This window comes from Falco punctatus (genome assembly GCF_963210335.1).
Source record: "Falco punctatus genome assembly, chromosome: 4".
Lineage (NCBI taxonomy): Eukaryota > Metazoa > Chordata > Aves > Falconiformes > Falconidae > Falco > Falco punctatus.
The window spans coordinates 48656657-48673546 of record NC_137583.1 but is presented as its reverse complement, the minus strand read 5'-3'; the positions used below and the strand labels follow the sequence as shown (position 1 = coordinate 48673546).

The 16890-nt window shown below is 46.3% G+C and overlaps 1 protein-coding gene across 5 annotated transcripts in view; it reads right to left on the bottom strand.

The window, feature by feature from the left end:
• The window catches only part of RFX2 (regulatory factor X2), a 64614-nt gene that overhangs the window by 46961 nt on the left and 763 nt on the right, over positions 1 to 16890 (bottom strand). The window contains exon 1 of one of the 5 annotated variants that reach the window (XM_080382251.1): positions 1 to 16890. This exon is cut by the window's left edge and continues 11953 nt beyond it. The exons of 3 other annotated variants lie outside the window; for them this stretch is intronic. The gene's annotated coding sequence lies outside the window, so the exon portion shown is untranslated. One more of the 5 variants, XM_080382258.1, reaches the window with a different exon arrangement.

The window sequence follows — 16890 nt, the reverse complement described above, 5'->3', positions numbered from 1 at the left end:
CAGAGAGCAGACACTCATGCAAGGCAGCCAAGAGTTCAGCACCGCTTGGCAACTTAAAAATGACAACTGAAAATTAAGAAATGTCATAACTTGAAGAACCTCCCCAGCAAAGGGATAAAATATGCATATTTGCAGCTATTTGAGGTGACCCAGTAGCATTTGCACAAAAATATAAACTCGAACCAAGCTCCTTTACCGCACAGTATCCTTGCCCAGCCTACCTATTGCCTTAGGGTACAGCTCAGCATTGAAGTCTCCAAGCTTTGTGAAATATCTTTAAAGGATGCTTTAACACTGCAACATTTGGCAAGTAAAGGACTTCTACAGATAATTCCGTAAGAGGAACACCTCTGCCACGGCAGCAGAAGCAGCATATATGAAGGTGACCAACCTCTCGATAACTCTGGTCTCGTTCAAGCGCCAGCCTGCAAAGCAAGCCAAAACTCACTGCCTGGACCCCTTGCTCCTTCCACCAAAATTACTAGAGTGATATTTTTGCTGGCATTGACCCAAGACCCATCAACTCATTTCAGTGTGTAGAAAAGGCTAGCTGCCTTAAAAGACCCACTATTCTTACTCCTTATTAAGATGAGCAAATTAAGTCCAAGATTCTTCTCATTCCATTCCTGTCTGCTAAGTGCCCTTATTTCTGCTTTCATGTGCTAAAAAGTTACCGCTGGGATGAGGAAAACACACGAGAATTGAGACTTGACACCTCTCATCTCAAGGGTAGATGCTAGTGGAGGGTTTTAGGGTTTCAGTTCCTGGAGTCCTGTTACTCCCACAGAGCTATGTGCAACATGAAAAAGGCTTTCCAGCTTTCCAACTTTTACTGAATAAGGAAAAAAGAAGAACCCAATTTCAGAAAATCACTGTTAAACCAGTCAGCCTTCCTTATTTTTATCTCCTAGGGGGTTTTAATCCAACCTTATACTTTGGGGAATTTCTGGCCCCATGGGGGAGGGAGCAGTTTATTTGCAATCATATAGCAGCTCAACCCCACCCCACCCCTTTTTTTGTTTTTCCAAAGTATCTTTCTACTTTTGCTTTCCAAAAAATGAAATGTACATCCACTTCTTGCGAGAATGAGAGCAAAGTTAGAAGCGTTAAGTGTGACTGCAGGAGCTATTTCCAGTCCACACAGCATTTACTGCATGTGCTGAGCAGTATATTGAAGAGGCCGTGAAATGCTAATGATCTCCAGACTGCTAGAGATATAGTCCTAAATAGAAGGGAAAAGTCTCTTTTGAGAGATTTTTTGCCCATTCCATCTCCAAAAACCATACAAAACTTTAACACCTCCCTTTGGCTAAAGCTTTCCAAGTTACACTCGAAAAATTGAAAAGGAAAAACAGATGGGGGTGGGGGAGTGGATAGAGACGATCCGACGGAGCTAAAATATCCATTAGTGGTAAATTCCATCATCTCCTCCCCCTCCCAAAAAAGCGGACTGCATGGGTCAGATTCCACTAGCAAACCAAGAAACCAGCTCCAACCACCATCCCTCAGACAGCCCATTTTACTCTCTTGCTTGTCTAACCGGCTGCTAGGCAACCCCAGCAGCATCGCTGCTCATATGCATTAAGTATTAACTATTATTTCATTCCTTCCCCCTTTTCCACAAAAAGGCAGCAACCTCAATCCACAGCAGTTCTTTTCCCAAAAGCGAACGCTGGCTAAACGAAGCTGGCAAGGGAGTGAAAGCCCAGTAAGGGTTGAACATACCCGGTGTAGCTATAGGATGCTCTCGATGCGTGCAGGCACCGTGGGATGCAGAGGATTTCCATCAGCCAGCATTAGCCACCTACCCCAAATTCCCCCCCGAGGGGCTGAAGGGCTCATTTTTTGGTACACCAGGAGAAGCAGCTACTCTGGGTCAACCTCTGGAGGTAACTCCTCTGCGCTGCCTATGCAGGAAGGCCAAAATCCTGATTTCAGTGCCCAGAGTGAAGCAACGCAAAGCCGCCAGTGCTGCTGCTGCAGCCTGCCCTCAAACGGCGGGGCATCCTTTTGGAGCTGGGAACTCTCCTGTGACAATACAGCCCTGGTTTCACGAGGACAAGTGACAAAGCTGTAGAGCAAGGCTGGGGGACAGCAGAAAGGGGGCTGCTGCCCTGCCAAAGGCAAGCGCTAGGGCAGAATTCGAGAGACTACACAGTGCGTGAGGCTGCTGCTCCCCTCCCTCTGCTGAGCCACTTCTGCAAGTCGCAGCCCCACACAGCCAACAGCAACTCTTCCAGCGATTTCAGCAGACATCCTGCCTGAAGGAACAAAAATCAAAATTGGGATAGGACAAAAGAAAGCAGCAGCTGCTTGTGTTTAAAAATGGCCGAGAGAATTCAGCTCAGCAAAGACAGTCAGCGACATAATCAGCTCTGCTTGAGAGCCTGGTCCTAAACTTTGGTGACACTCCTGTATCCTAAGTAATTACCAAAGTGCTGCTAAGGACCGTAAGGCCTCAGGACAACAAATTTTTCACGTGCAGGCAGACTCCAAAGGCAGGAGAAGAAGGGCTGCACACCCCTGCCCTGGGAGGAAAGGCTGCTGCCAGCACTCCTTCAGCCCAGTGACATTTTTGAGTAATTACAGAACCTTAAGATCCATTATAATGTTAATTTGCTGGCTAGTTGTTGTGCAGAAGTGTAATTAGATGTTGCGTAGCTATGATGCAGACTGGGAGGAATGCTAAGAATGCCTCCACTTACAAACTGAGCAACTAGCAGAAGACCAGGAGCTGGAGCAGAGAGGAGCATCCACACACCACTGGAACCTGGGAAGGAGAACCAGAGCAGGTCCTGGTGTCAGAAGGTCCTGGTTTCAGACCCCCTGCAGATGCAGCAGGCTCCACTACAGCCAAAACACAATGGCAATGTTCAGGCAAGACACCAGCAAGCAAGGAGAAGGTCGGACATGCTTTGCTTTAGGTCTTTACAGACGCCTCCTCTATCTGTGCATCAGATCAGGGACTAGAAGGGTACCACTCTGCATATTTGCCTCAACTTAGAGCATCCTATTGATACATGTCACCATCTTAATTCAAGTTTCCAGGCTAAATGTCTTCAATGTCTTCTCTAATACAGACCAGCCAGAAAATGTTTTGTTTTTCAAGTTATGAGACATTTCCTGGGTTGGGGCTGCACTCATAAGCAACAACAGTGGACTACAGCTGAGGATGACAAAACCTTTTAAAATTAAAACAAAATCTCTTTATACACAATGACTGCCCATTTCACAATTAAGAGAAGCAATAATGGTGGGTTTTGGTTTGATTATTTTTTTTTTTTTAACACTAATGTCACGGCACATTTGGAACCAGATTCAGACACAATTTCATTTCCGAAACATAACTATTAAAAGGACGGCCAAATCTGATATAAATTTTCCTCCACAAAATAAACTGATTAAATGCAAACTAAATTGGAGTCCCTAAAGCTTTGTAACAGTAAACTTCATGTAGCAGTTTTGTAATTTGCAGATGGAGATACAGGAGAGTATTCATTTGCAGTCCAACACAAGTACCTAGTTACTCTGCAAAATAGTATTTTTAAGCTATCAGTAGTATCTAAATTATTCAGGGATGGAAAAAACAAATCCATCTCCTCTAGAAAGGAAAGCCACCAGCTGCTGAGAACAAAGTAACTATCCTCCCAAGGCCAAATAATCAGCAAAGCAAACACTAGCAGGGAAGTGCAGCACCATTAGCAAAGAGAAAAGTTTTCTAGGAATACTCTTGCAGTCAAAAAGTGTTTTGCAACAGAGCATGTTTTATATGATACAGCACTTCACAAAGGAGCAGAAAAGGCCAAGTGAGAAGCAGTACCGTAACCATCACCATCTTCTCCCGGGTGACTGCACAAGGCAGTGAATTGACCTGACAAAGTGAGTGACCACCAGGCTCGGGGGCTGGGACTCCTGCCTTTTTTTTTTATTATTTTTTTCTCCGCACCCCCCCCCCCCCCCCCCGATATTTCAAATGGCAACAGCCTGCCACACTTGTTCGGTCAGGCTGAGTTTCAATGGTGAGAGACTCCCCAGATGGGGCGGAGGGCATCGCTTGGGCCACTCCATCACCAAAACAGCCCGTGCTGTGCTCTCGTGTTCATCTCACTGCGATAACCCGCATGCTCTCAGTCCCTCATCAGTAAGAGTTGCAGAGATTTTAATTTTTAATTCACATGAATGTGACGGCAGTAACAGGGAAGGAATCAGGGCTCTTCTGCCAGGTTCCTGGAGGAAGGTGGAACTCCCTTGGCTGCCCAGATGTTTGCAAATCCACACAAAGAGCCCAATCAACACTGTGCTGATTAACAAAACTTGTTAGTGTTATAAACAAGGTCAATCTCCCTCACAGTGACACCACAGATGACTTAGAAAAGTTTTTTGTATCAAAGTTGCAAAAACCAGGAGCAGGTATTTTCTTCCTGGAACAAGGACGGAGGTGCAAGGATGTTGTCCGAGCTGTAGCACCTGGACATCCCTGTGTCCAGGAGCACCACCTGAATGCTGCGGGTTTAAGCATCCTCCAGAACTGCCTGAAGCATCCACCCATCCTGTTTTTCGCACAAAGCAATGTGCAAGAAACACTGAATTGCTCTGAACATCAGCAGCGACTTTCCCCCCTTATTCTGCTTGCGAAGAACAATGAAGAATTGTCATTACAGGAAGCAGAGGAAGATCAGTCTGAGACATTAAGAGCCAGACCCTGCTCCTCTGTGTGGGCTGTGAAGCTTTCAGTGGATTTTTCCATAAGAGAGATTGCACAGGTGTCTTGATTAAACCACCTCAAACTGCTTCTCCTGTCTGAGCTTCAAAAGCAGCTTCAAAAGCATCAGAGGAATCAGTTAGTATTCATATCTTCCCGTGGCACTGCAGATTCACTATTTTTTTTTTCATTTTAAATTATGAATTGTTTAGCTATCGACCCGTTACTGCTCTCTTTTCTTTTCCCTTCCATTGTCTGAATTGCATAAATCTGTCTTCTAAAAGAAAGTTGGAAGACCCAATCGAACACTAACCTCACCATTCCATGGGTTAAATCCCCTGTTTGCAGCATTCTTGCCCAAATAGACAAAAGAAGGAAAAAAAGACATTTGTGAAGGAGAGAGAGCATTAATTACGGATGGGTTTTGGCACCGTCAAACGAAACATCAGTTTATTCTGTTACTCGAAGTATTGGGACTGGGGTTTCTACAACATCCAGACTTGACCCTTTCCTGCTCCCTGACTCATGGGTCTCTCATGGGCTATGGTCTGTAGGTATTTAAGAGCCAAGCGTGCTTCAAACAACTCAAAACATTTCAGAAAAAAACAGTACCTCTGGAGAGCTTCAGTTCAGTAGCCAGTAACGACCATCGCACTGCCAATTTTGAAAGCAGAATGATTAGTTCTCTTAAAAACACAGTTAAACTTGTCAGTGGCTCCTTTATTTACCCAGAAGAGATATGGGTGGGGAATAGGGGGAAGACTTTCTTTGGTGCAGCCAGATGGAATGCCAAATACAGACAGGGAGCTAAGGGGAAGATGTCAAAACGTGCTTTCCATTAACATAACAGCAGAAAACACAACTGGTTTAAAATACTATATACAAACAATTACTGTTCTGCTAACAGACCCATTTGCCAATACAAGGGATTTTATAACCATAGTTAGTTTAAACCAACAGCAACAGAGTTGTAAGTCAGCAATATGTTATTTTATTCTGAAATATTTGCTCAGGATGCTACTTGACATCAGACTTCAGTCAAAATAAACTTTAGCAAATTATATGTTAAATGATCCCATCTGCCTGTTTCAAAGGCAAAAAAGTAGATTTTTTTAATCCTGAATTTCCAGTTCTATATTCCAAAACAGAAGGGTCAGTTTCTGTTCTCATTTAGCACATTGTAGATCAAAAGTGAATGGGTTTAGTTCAGTGCTATAGGTCAGAGGAGTACAATCAAGACATTAACAGCAGTTTAAAAAAAAATAAAAAAAATACGACATTAATTTTCTTAGTGGAGAAATTCTACTTTTTGCAGATGGAGGGAGAAAAAGAAAACCCCATCACCTCCTTCTCTGCATCTGCACTTAGGTTGCCCAGGCAAAAAGCACTCCACTAGAAATATTGCACATTGTTCAGCTGAGCGTTCACATAATTATTTTTTTTTCTCCCACAATCACTAGATGCCAAAAAAGTCAGCCAGCTCTCCCTCCAACACTGACATGAAGCTACAGAGGGATCTTTCAAAGATACAATTCAAGAAATGGACTCAAAGGAGTACTACGAACAATTTATATTAAGTTCAAAAGAGACCTTGCTGTCTCGAGGAAAGAGGCAGTTACAGCAATGATGCCAGAAGCCATTTGCAAAGAGGGGAGGGGAAAAAAAAAAAAAAAAAAAAAAAAGGAGGGTGGGGGTTTTTAGAAAAATGGTGTTTGCGGCCTTTATCTCCAGTTCCACAAGTGCATGCACACGTGTGTCCAAGGGAGAATGCTGTTCGTGCTTATGCAGTGGGAAAACAGCCACTGGTGTTATAAACTCACAAAACGCTAACGGTACAGAGATGAGTTTACCTTCCAAAATAGGTTTTCAATGCACTATTGTCTCAAAAGAATAATGCAGCCAACTCACTGTACCCAGCTGAGTAAGATTTCTGGGGGTAGAGAGGGGGCAGATTTTTAGAATTAAAATCCCCTATTACATTATTGGACCATAAGATTGCATACCTTCTTCAACTGATCGGCATATGCTCCTGCTGATCTGGGGGGTAAATGTGAATTCCAGGGAACAGGCAGGAGCTCAACCCTTATCTTAAATTTCTGAGGCAAGAAAATTAGTGATTTTTTTAATAAACCTAATAGAGAAAAATGTATAAAAATCCTTGCAGAGAGGCCACAGGCTGTCAGTTCTTACCAATGTTCAATTTACCTCTAGCCTAGGATGGCTGTAAGCCAAAAGTGTAAAGTAGAAATTCACCCCTAGACTATTTACTTTTCTCCAGCAGAAATACTGCATGATGTTCTGGCTAATCCCGTAATTCAATCCCCGTATAGGAAGAAAGCAGTTAGAAACCAGGAGATGCATTCACAATGTTCACCACGGAACATTTTGTTGCCCAACATTGAAATATAAGTTCAACCAAGTAGCTGCCAAAACAAAAGCTATCACAAAAATTCCGTAATGATAGACTAATAAGAGACTCATCACCAAAGCATTAAGTAATTCTTTGGGGAACATGAATAAGAACTGCAACGTATGATGTATTAATGTAGTTATTTGGTGGCATTTAAGACAACAAAGCTTGAGTTTAAAGGATGAGGTTAGAATACTGCTGGAAAAATTCAATCCATGACATAAATTGTCTCTCAAAATGTGCAAAGAGAGGGAGTGTCACCAAAATTACCCTGTGTTTCTCATCAGGTGCTGCAAACAGAGCAACACATAACAACAGAGTTTAGCTTGTCTACAGTTCATCCTCCCAAAGATTTTTGTTGCAAAATTCACTTTTTGAGAGCAGTCTACATGTGGGTTCATTTAAATTGTAAAACAGCCTGAACAATGATACTGGAGTCACTGCAGCAAGGAATGCCCCAATCATTCTTTTCCCCAAAAGAATTTCTCTAATGAAATAATTTCTCCAGGGGTCAGTCTGATGTTTTCCCTCTCTCGTTTTTTTTCAGGACCATAACATGGCTCTGAGCATGGTCTCTGCATCTCCACCAGCAAGCACGCTGCAAGATTGCCAGCAGAAGGGAGAGCAAACTGGGGGAGTAACATCCTCCGAGTGGGTGCTTCTCCCAGGGGACTGTCCCCAAGCGCACCCAGAGGAGCAGAGAGGAGCAGCCACAGCACCGGGTGCTGCTCTTAGAGGACATGGAGCAGCCCCAGCCGTGCAGCCTGTGTCCCTGTTCTCAGCATCCTGAGGGTCAAAGGCAAGTGCCTCTGCACCCAGTGTTCTCAGAGGGCACGAAGATGCCTGTGTGATTTTGCTCAGTGAGTAAAGCAGCACTAACGTGAGGATTTCAAAGCACTTTACAAATATTAATCCTCACAAGCCTACCCATCTCAACTTTCTGGCTCCTGGCAAAGGCAGGTATTGAATTTTTCCCTAACAGAAAATGGAAATGAAAGCACAGAGCAAATAAAGCTCGGTTTCCCAGACAGGCTGAGAAGTACCAATAGATGTGGGTTCTGGATCAGAAAGAGATGGGACTTGCTAGATCCGAGACTAATTTACACCTCAGAGCAGTCCCATGGGAGGTCTATGGTGGCACGGAAACCCCAGCAAGGACAGGGTCTGGCGGCTATGAGGTGCATCAGAAACGTGGAATAAAGATCGTTCAGCGTGGTGTCCTCTTGGAACTACACTCTTTTATAATGTACATATATGTAGATATACAGGTATATTTTCATACTTACGTGTTTGCAGGTATCTAAAAAATAAAATATACGTGTATCTCCACATACACAGATATAGCCTCAGGGCCTGCATAAACATACAGAGAGATGTTATTGTGATGGACACACCCTCAGATGTCTCAATATTAAAATGTCTCCTTTCAGTCTCCACCTAAGGAAGTGATGACTAGTGTTTTTTACAACTGAGATCGGGAGACAGTGCTTGCATGGTACCTGCGGAGCTAAACACAAAACACATTGCCCTACAGGGCAGCAGCTGGGGACTTAAAAATTCCTGAGCATTAATTACAATAAGGTGGATCATGATTTTATGAGCGATTGCATCCATGAGAAAGATGCAGAAAAGTACCCAGTCCACAGTTTGCATTTAGGTCAGACTTACCCTGCAATCCACCACCCTGCTCGGCTGTAATCCACCATGACAATAGATACAGTGGAATAAACAGAAAGGCACTGCCTGGCTCATACTTGCATACGCTCTGTCCTCACACCGTGTTAAGAATCAGAATACTGACCCCCAAAAATCAACTCTAAAAATTAGGTGCTTGTAGCTTACCAAGCACCAACGTGATAGCTCACCTTGTGCATTTCCTCCGCAAAGGCAGAGAAGGGTGCCTGCTCTCATGGAAGTTGATACCTAGAAGGGTTACATCTCTTAAATAGCCTAAAGATCCTTTACTTGAAGGGTTACATATCTTAAATAGCCTAAAGATCCTTTACTTGAAGGTGCTGAGGCTCTTCCCTAGTAACAACAAGCTGTGGCGACAGCTTTTCCCAACAGTTCGGGGATGACGCAGCAGCAGCTGATGAGGCATCACACTGGAATGTCTTGGATGGGGACTGCAGAGGAGGTTTCTGTGACGGATAAACCACAAGTAACTAATCCCCATCCTTGTGCCAGCCTTGGCTCTGCCTCTCCCGTGAAGCCACTGTGAGCACCCTGGGGCAGAGACCGAGCCCCGCTGCACCCAGGATAATGTGCTGTCAGGGTGGGCTGGGGCTTCCTGGCGCTGTAACAGCTCAAACATCTGTGGGTTTTAACAGATACTACATAATCGGTCTAAAAGAAGCTGTTTCTGTCTACTGCCTCTACCTCAAGAAAGTTTAAATAATGAACTGACTCAAAACTTCAGTAGCCAGGTAAACCTCGGGCAACCCATCGTTTATGAAATGTTACAGAAATGTTGACTGCACTTTTTAGCTAAAAGCAAGGGGGGGGTGTTATTGTTTTGTTGTTTGTTTGGGGTTTTTAAAAAGATTTTAAAGTTCTGAGCAGCATCTAGATTGAGAAGAATGAAAACCTGGAGAACAGCAAGAATCAAAAAAGCACTTACTGCTCCAGTATGTTTTGAAACATGAATTATCTTGCTTACAACTCCTTATCTTACACAATTACCTCTAACGGTTGCAGCATACAAGACAATACTCTGAAATTTAAATACTCCCATTTATTAGCACAGCAAGCAGCAGTTATAACCACCTCAGTGGTCCTGCTGCCAGCGGCTCTGATCTGGTGAATATTGTCTGATCCTGGTGTTGGGAGCAATCTTATGGAATGTACCATAGTCAATGCTATTCCTTGAAGGAAAACACCAACAGATGTCCTGGCTAAGGCAGGAGTAGGCACAACCTGAGCTTTCACAACGCCCAAGTTGTGAAAACGCCCAAGTCAGCCTCAGCAAGGGAATGCCACAGAGCTGGTGCCTAAAACACCAAAGGTGAATCTTGGATTTGTGCTTCAGAGGACAGGTAATTAATTCTGAGTTCAAACAGCTGTGGAGGACAGGCAGCCTGCAGGCAAGCCCCAGTTTCTTCAAGCGTTTTAGGACCAGGGTGGAGGATACTTCAAATTCCTGGTGGGTGCAAGTCTACTGAACAATGGTGCACATCCATCATACTAAGAAGAATAAATACTTGCCAGGAAGAAGGAAGCTCTGAAGATTAGCTTGGTCACCAGAAGCCATTGCTTCTCTTATTATCTGTAGCTACTAAAGAAAAATTTCCTGCCATGATTGGCCATTTAAGTCCACGAACATTTGAAAATATCTGCATTTCATCTTTCATCTGAAAGAGGGGGGGTTTAGATTAGATCTAAGGAAGAAATTCTCACTGTGAGGGGGGTGAGGCTGGCACAGGGTGCCCAGAGCAGCTGTGGGTGCCCCATCCCTGGAAGTGTTCAAGGGCAGGTTGGACGGGGCTCAGAGCAACCTGGGCTGGTGGAAATGTCCCTGCCCATGGCAGGGAGGTGGAACTAGGTGATCTTTAATGTCCCTTTCAACACAATCCGTTCTGTGATTCTTTGGAGAGAGGAAGCGGTGGGGGTTGAAACAGCACGTAAAATATTTTGTTTAAATGCAAGGACTGAAGATAAATTAGACAGAACTAGTTCATACACACTTACGCACATCTACCCCCACATTTCACAGCCCAGAGGTGGATTTCAAGTTGTTTTTTTGACTGTACCATCCAAGACAGCTCGGGGGAGGAGAAAGGAGGGGAAAGATATCCTTGCCCAGGCCAGGGAGGTGACAGCACTGACAAACAGCGTACCTACAGCACATGAGAGGTTGGTCTTATCTCAGAACTCGCTTCCTCCCAGCTTTCTGCAAGCTTAATCTTATCAGAGGCAAGGCAACGTGCAAATTCCCTTTACTGCCCAAACACCACAGCCTGGGTAAAAGAAAAGGCTAGACTACTGCCTGTGCCAGAAAGGCCCCAGATCTGGCTGAACTAACCAGAATATCCAGCTCTGTGCCTTGCTTCCCATGAGCATCCCCTAGCCGCAGGGAGACAGGCCATTTGTCCACCTAGTCCCAAATCTCCAGGTACCTCCTTTTGCTTCCCTCCTCCAGCTGTAGCCTGGGTTGCCACAGACCAGCAAGGTTTGGGGGAGCAGCGCAGAACGAGCAGGCTGTCCCGTGGGAAGCAGCGATACCCTGCTGGGTGAGGACAGGCTGCCTTCTCCACCCTTCCCAGCAAAGCCCTGCTTTGTCCAGGTGGAGACTCGGTTCTGCCCTTGGGCACAGGTGAAACCCTCTCCCCACCATGGCCAGGAGGCAATAGGGAGAGGAATACCATTTGTGTTCGGAGTTACTGTCCCTGTGCCTTGTTAGCCAGTCCCACAGCCTCACTTACACACCTGGTGAAGGCTACTTTATTGTCTAATTGTGAAATTGTCTGTTACCAACCAGTAAAGCCTTCCGAACCTGTCCTAAGCACAAGAAGCACTAACCCAACCCACACATCATCAAGCACTGGCTCAGCTCAGGATCAGATCTTGGAGAAAGCCAGGCAGGGAACAGAAAAAGGCCTTTTCACACAAACTGATTAGAGCTCCCCTATGCCGGCATCTAGTCCTGAGAGCAACGAAACAGGGGAAATCCTCCGTGCAAAAGCTATCATCAGATGCACCATGCTCTGACCACCGAGACTGTACCATTCTAGAAGACATATGCATCCACCATGAATAACCTTTCCAAATCAAGTGAGCAGAATAACTCCAACCAGTGTAGCACTGAGGCCATCACTGCATTGCAGTGTAGGGCTGTGGGATGTCTATTCAAGATAACAATAAAAAATAAATGCTGAGGACTGGAGGCAGGTCTCCTGCTCAAAACACGGAGCTTGCTGCCATGTACCACAGTACAACACAAATCCTTTCCTATGAGGGCAGCCGAGCAGGCAACGTTTTGGAAACCCTGACCCACACTGCAAATTTCTCACGGCAGAACAGCCTCAGCTGGCAAAGGCGCAGAAAGGAAACACACCCCTTCGGCACCATGCGTGGTAGCAAAATTTATGGCACAGATGCAGCAAGCGACATAAAAGTGCTTTTGTCAGCTCAGCTTGGGCTGCCCCAAAGGCAGGACAACTCCTGAAGAGCGTGGAGATGCTGTTACAGGCACCTCGGACACGGCAGAACCCACAGAAGCCTTCTTGCCTCCTGCTTTCACCTTGCTCCCGGTTGTGTCCTTCATTTTCTTTATAAGAACTAGAGACTTGGAAAAACTAGAGATGCCGTGGAGTCTTCTGAGTGTGAAGCTGCTCTGCCACAGAAGACAGGGACGTGTTTCAAACTGCTGGACCTCATCATAGCCTACACACAGGTACCTGCTGTCATTTGTCCTTACACAGATATGTTCCTGCACATAAAGCCGGAAAAGCAGCACCTCAAACAGAAAAAAGAGATTTGTGGAGACTGGACAGTCATAATATGCATCAGTGAACTCAGTGATGCATCAGTGAGGAATATGGCTGCAGTCAATGCAATTATTATTTCCTTCAGCTTCTTGCTAGAGACATTGAAGATTTCTTTCAGTGCAGTAAGGATTTGTGACAAGAAAACAAAGAATCTGGGTTTTTTTTGCATTTGCTTTTATATAAAGTCATCATTGGCATAGCATTCTGTGGCCTCTGTTCCTTTGAAAGCAACTGCAACAGTCAACTTAATCTCTTGCAAAGCTTCAGCGCTACAACACATTTGTACTCTTGCTGAGACTTCTTTGGAATTTATTAAGCTCAGGAAGAGAAATTCTTAATAAAAATCTAATTTAGGAAAAAAACCAAGCTTATCAATTGCCTTTGAATTACTTTTCAGACGCCTTCATTTGGCATTTGTACAGCTCTGAACTCTCGTGTAATACCAGATCAACAAAACAAAACAAAACAGTTGATAAAAGTTCTGGTTGGGAAGACTTGCCTCTGTTGCAATTTAAAATACTCCTTGTAGATGCAATGCTGGAGAGATACTGCCTAACCCACCAGTGTCCTAAGCAAGGAGGAATATCATCAGCAGATTGCAGATTTTTGCATTCATTGACATGAAAACACATGCCTATACATACCGTTTTAACATGTCAGGTGAATTCAGGAAATTTAAACTTTTCTAGTCCTGGTTTAGCTGGGTGAAAGGCAGCCATCTTTCACAAAAACATGACCCAAAACTGAAGGTGGGTTTGTGGGTTGTCTTTTTTTTTCCTTCCCCCCACCCCCCACCCCCCCAATTGGAGACAGTTCGTGTACTGATGTGCCCCGAAATAATTTCTTCTATGCTTTCTGGGTTAAGAGAAGTGATTGTCTGTAGGTAGTGCCCACTATGAAAGGATTCCTCTTTGTTCAGCGTATTAAGAGGTACATGGCTGGTGCTGCAGAAATGTTTTGTCATCTATTTATGTATTTACAGCATAATTAGTTCATATGTTACTTAGATGGAAACAGCCTAACATGAAAAAGCCAGCACATTCTTAGACAATAAGGTGGATTTGTGAATGTTTGAATGCAGGAACAAAGAAGTGCCAGTCCAAATAAGACAAAATACCGAGCCTCAAAGCACAGATTACAGAAAGAAACCTCGCATATGTTTCAAATATCAGGAACATAATCCCGGCTCACCGTGCGCTGACACGGGGAGGATAGGCGCTCCTCGCCGCAGCACCCACGGCAAGCCCTGGCACGCTGGTCGGGGCAGCGCTTTGCTCCAGCTGGCCGGCAGCCAGACGTTAACTGCGCTGGCATTTGTTTCGAGGGAGGGAAAGAAGGGAAAACTGGGTTTAAATATAACTCGGCAGCCTCCAGCAGAAACTTTGGCTGAGAAGCCGAGTGGTAAGAGACGCCTGTTGAATCAGCACTGCCCTCCCTGCGCTGTGACTCCGCACACCGAGGACGCTTTTAACTCTAGAGTACTAAAACTGAACAAGGAAAATATGCTAGAATACATTAAAACAGCTATGTTTACAGGCCTGTATTAAAAGCGAAAACATGTTGCGATTAAACGGAACAGCTGTCAATGCTCTGAGGTGTTACAAGCATGAGACTATTTAAAGACAATGACTGGCGCCGTCTATTTTACTGCGATCGAGCTAGGAAAAGCTACAGTTATTAACCGCTGACTGAGGCTTTGCATTCATGGCTGCCCTGAAGGAGTTTTGTGACAGGCAGGGTGTAACAAGTACAGAGGTGACTTTTAGTGGCAATGAATTCCCTCAGCTGGAGAATATACCCCAACAAATAGCCCAGACACGCAACATCAACATCGTTGGAGGTGCTGGCTGCTCAGGTCTTCGATGATTACGCCCTTAAGTTACCATCTCACGTTAACACACACAGACGTATACAGAAATTGTATTTCTTACATACATAACACACGACTTAACAGCAACTCTCTCTACACCATGCTCAGCCTTAAGTCTTGAGATAGGCGACCCTGTCTCTCCCCCCACCCCTGCTGCAGGGATTCCATGGGACACACAGTGCCTAGCCTCCCGATTAAGACCAGCCTCCATTTATATGCCAAACCTACAAATTTATATGCCAGACCTTCAAAACACTTTGAGAGCATGGGTCTGACGCTAAGGGAGAATCTGCTGCGTCGGGCCATGGCCACAGCACCCAGCGCGTTGCCTGCACGTCTTGCACCCTCTCCGGTTGCTGCAGCGCAGCGTTGGGATTTCTCACCCGCTCGGACCCTTCCACAGCAAACGGAGCTGGCACGCAGGGCCCCAGGACAGGGACACGGTACTGTGAGAGGAATTCATGAGATGCAAATGACACAGCAGGGAAATGCAAAGCAGGGACTGTCCTGGGAGTCCCATGTGAAGGCTGAGGGACCTGGCTCCTGCACTCCTCTGTGGTGGTGGATGCTCTCATCACCATCCACCAATGCATGCATTCGGATCATTCCTGGGTTTGCAGAAAACAGGGGGGGAAACAAGGCAATTCCAGTTGTCAGCCCCTCAGGGACAATGCAGTTCCAGCTACCAACCCCTCACTTGCTTTTGGATCCTGTAGTTACCCCAGAACCCAGATTCCATTTAAAAAGATGAGTATTTCCCAACCTCACCTTATGGGGAACAGCTTTGAGAACATGTACTTAAAACAAAAAACACCAGAGCATGCCCACATCTGTATACGCCGTAAGGCAAATGCAAAGCATCTCACAACATTTAAATAAATTTCACGTCCCTTGGGACAGCAATATTGAGCAGTAAAGAACCAGCTGGATGCGTACTTTTTTGTAAAACCATGAACTAAGATTTTCAAAATGAAACAACGAGCATCCAATGTTGGAGCTACCACATCCCAGTCCCGATGTCAGATATCCAGCACCCCACAAGTGTGGGCTTTTTTCCTCACCTGACTTCAGCCATCTAGAAGTCAAAACTTTGCCCATCCTAAATTCCCACAAAAGGTACCTCCAGAGCCTGCTTCAACCCATCTTGGAACAGGTAACCACGAGGGCATTCCAAGATGCCTTGCCATCCGTAGATTGACTGCCACTAGACACGTAACTTTAAAATCAAACCTGAGATAAGACCGAATTAATCTTAAACTGACTGAAGCAAACTCACACCAAAAAAGTCAAACAGCAGAGGCAAAAAGCAATCCCCAGTCTTTGGGCACTGAAGGTTTGTATTTGGAGACTGATTTTTTTTTTTTTTTCTTTTTTAAGCCAGTAATACTCTCTGTTCTCAAGCGATTTGTAACTGAGATAGAGAGCTGAAAAGTTTGGGCAGCAGCAGATGGAAAAAAGCCTCAACTATCAAATGAATCTGAAGCTGAGTGCGGTCAGTTTATGGATATTTCAAGCGCAAAACCATAAAGGAGATGTAATAAAGTTATTATTTATTCCCCTGTTTGCTTCTTTCAATAGCAAACCAAAATAAAGACTTCAGAACAGGACCTAAGTAAAAAGAATGGAAAGATTTAATCAGGCTGCAGGAACTCACGCTTGAAATAGGCACATGCACAAACTCCTCCTGAAGAGGGGCCGAGCCGCGGTTCACAACGCACTTTATTCAAACCGAGCAGAGAAACCAAGTCGGGAATTGACGGCGGATGCTTAAAAATAGGTCTGATCGAAGTTTGCGCCCGCTCCTAAGCCCGACAGGAGCAAGTGCCGGGGCGCAGCGCCCGGGGAGCGGGGGATGAGCCGGCACTGAAGCCCCCCGCCCCCCGCCCGCGGCCCCGGGGAGCGCGGCCGGCACCAGCGCCGGGCGAGAGCCGCGATCTCCAGCGCTGCCGGCCCGGTGCCCCCCGCAGCCGCCTCCGACCCGGCCCCGGCGGCCGGAACCGGCGCTCGCCGGGACAACAGGAGCCGGGCTGAGGAGCCGGTCGCGGCGGAGCGGCCCCCTCGGCCAGGGGGCGGTGTGGGGCCCGGGGGGCGAGGAGCGGGGCAGGCCGCGCCCCGGGCAGCGGCCCCCGGGGGGGTGTGTGTGCCGCCTCCCCCGCTCCGCCCGGGGCCGCCGCCGCTCCCAACTTTCCGGGGGCGGCGCGAGGAGCTCCCTCAGCCCCGCGGGAACAAGCCGAGGCGCGAAGCCGCTGCAGCCGGACCGGGGCGGGGGGGGTGGTGTCCCCGCGACCCTCCGCGACCCCCCGCCTCACCGGCCCCCGCGGCAGCCGCGAAGCGCCTCACACACACATCCCCCGCCACATCCACCCCGCCGCGGGCCCCCTCCGCGGGCGGGCCCCCTCCGCGGGCGGCCCCGGCGGGGCGC